The following is a 2,980-nucleotide window of genomic DNA, read 5'->3' as shown; positions in this document are numbered from 1 at the left end:
TAATAGTAATCTGTGAGCCACAGGGACTCAGCAATCTCGCACCCTCGCGATCAAGACTATTTAAGCTTATAGGTATGGCAAGATGAAATATGAGTGGAGCTGCAGCAAGCGGCTAGCAAGTATGGTGACTAACCTATTCGCAAAAGAGAGCGAGAAGAGGAGGCAAAGCACGAGCGAGAAGCTAGAGAACAACCTGCGCAAACATTACTCCAACGCCATGTCCACTTCCCGGACTCCGCCGAGAAGAGGCCATCACGGTAACACACTCAGTTGATTCATTTTAATTAAATTAAGGTTCAAGTTATCTACAACCGGACATTAACAAATTCCCATCTACCCATAACCGCGGGCACGGCTTTCGAAAGTTCAATCCCTGCAGGGGAGTCCCAACTTAGCCCATGACAAGCTCTCACGGTCAACGAAGGAATAGACCTCCTCCCAAGACGTTCCGATCAGACTCGGTATCTCAGTAATTCAAGACACTTCGAGAGGTTAAAACAAGACCAGCAACACCGCCCGAATGTGCCGACAAATCCCGATAGGAGCTGCACATATCTCTTTCTCAGGGCACACTCAGATGAGTGCTCCATACAACTAAAACCAAACCTCGAGTTTCTCCGAGGGGGCGCTGCACATGACTCTAGTTTGGACCAACACTCAGAGGAGCACTTGCCCGGGGGGGTTAAAATAAGATGACCCGCGGGCTCCGGAAACCCGAGGGAAAAGAGGCTAGGTGGCAAATGGTAAGACCAAGGTTGGGCATTGCTGTAAAAGCTTTAATCAAGGCAAACTATCAAGGGGTTCCCATTATAACCCAACCGCGTAAGGAATGCAAAAATCCGGGAACATAACACCGATATGACGGAAACTAGGGCGGCAAGAGTGGAACAAAACACTAGGCGAGAGGCCGAGCCTTCCACCCTTTACCAAGTGTATAGATGGATTAAGATAACATAGCAATATAATGATATCCCAACAAATACATAAATGTTCCAACAAGGAACGGCCTCCAATCTTCACCTGCAACTAGCAACGCTATAAGAGGGGCTGAGCAACGCGGTAACATAGCCAATCAACGGTTTGTTAGGACAATGGTGGGTTAGAGGTTTGAAATGGCAATTTGGGAGGCTTGCAAGCAAGTGGTAGGCATCGTAGCAATGGCATAGCAAAAGAGTGAGCAAACTAGCATAACAAAGATAGTAGTGATTTCGAGGGTATGATCATCTTGCCTGCAAAGCTGTCAGAGTTGACTAGATCCTCAAAAGCAAACTCAACGGGCTCCTCATTAGAGAACTCGTCTCCCGGCTCTACCCAAACAAGACAAACAAGCAACAAGGATACAATCAACCACGTGCAAGCTCAAACAATAAGATGCAGTGATGGTATGCTATGCGGGATGCGATGCGGGATGCAAAATGCAAGATATGACAGGAAATGCATGAACCTGGCCTCAACTTGGAAAACCAAGGGTGCCACTGGAAAGATGAGATGAAATCACTTGAAAACAATATAAAGAACGCCGGAATCGAAGTTATGGTTTGGAAATGGCAAGCGTTTCAAAAATGACACCAGTCTGCGATTTACAGCAAGTAGGCATCTAAATGCAATGAGATGAACATGCTACAGCCACCAAACATGGCATCAAAATACATGGCAGGGATGCCCACAAGATTCTTAACAAAAGTCTAGCACTGAGCTACGGCCAAATCATCCATTAGGAGGTTAAAACAAGCATGGCAAAAACGCAAATGGTAAAACAGATCTCAGACTTAGTGAAATTAACACTTGTCTGGAATTTCAGATCATGAAGCCCTCTTCGGAGCAACAAAACAACATGCTACAGGACCTGATTAAGACAAAGAAGAACATGGCATGGAGCTACTCAACAAGCTTAACAAAAGTCCCTTAGTGACCTTGAGCCAAAAGGGATCACAAAATATACTAACAAGCACGCGAACATAGCAAAAACATAATCAGTTTTCAGTCTTAGAGAAAAACTGGGACATGCTGAAATATAACTCACGAAGGCATGTAAACAAGCTCGATGCACTCACTACGGTGCAAGTCATGGCAAGGCAAGCATACATCCATTAAGAAGGCACAAAATGCTAGCTCGACATGGCAAGAACAATGGCATAGCATGCACGGATCAACTACAATAACATCGGCAACATCGCAAACAAGTTGACGATCTGCCCAGATTCACAACAAAGCAAAAGTAGAGCTTGATTGACTCAATCTAGGGTACTCCATAATTGCAAACAAAGACATGGATGGATAGAGCATAACAAGATTAACAAAACTCCTTTATTTATCATCCTCAAAAGAGGCACGGATCACTAGAAAATAGCATGAACATATGGCATCATGAACTAAATAATCCCAGACAGTGAAAACTACTAAGTCCCTGAAAACAGATTTACCGGGTGCCTCACTTTGCAAGCTTGCACAAGTCACCACACACATCCTAAAAATACATGGGTTGCACCTCTGGATATATGACAAAACCCTTAACAAAACATATGTAGAACTCACGGGCATAGCATGCACACATTAATCATGGCAAAAATGACAAATGTCTAAGATGAACTAGCAGATCTGACAACTAACTCACGAAGCCCTCTTCTAACAGCATTTCGGGCATCAAGATGAGCTCAAATGAAAATGATGCAATGGAATGAAATGATGTACTCTCTGAGATGAACATTTTGATATGCTATACGCCCAAATCGGAGCTACGGATGCGAAGATATCACAGGTCAAAGATTGCATAAAAATTAAGGTTCGGAGGAGAAAAGTCAACCGTCAAATTTCAGGTCTCAGATCTGCACGCTTCCCGAGGCTCGCCGGTGCGCACTGTTCATCGGAGCACGGAAGTCGAGGTTCGTCGGAGAGGAAGAACCGGGGCGGCGCCGGGGAGGTCGGAGGAGGCCGGAGGAGGAGGCGGCGGCCGGCGCGGTGGCGCACCGCGGCCGGGCGG

This window comes from Triticum dicoccoides, chromosome 2A (assembly GCF_002162155.2).
Source record: "Triticum dicoccoides isolate Atlit2015 ecotype Zavitan chromosome 2A, WEW_v2.0, whole genome shotgun sequence".
NCBI classification, from domain to species: domain Eukaryota; kingdom Viridiplantae; phylum Streptophyta; class Magnoliopsida; order Poales; family Poaceae; genus Triticum; species Triticum dicoccoides.
This window is presented reverse-complemented; position numbering follows the sequence as displayed.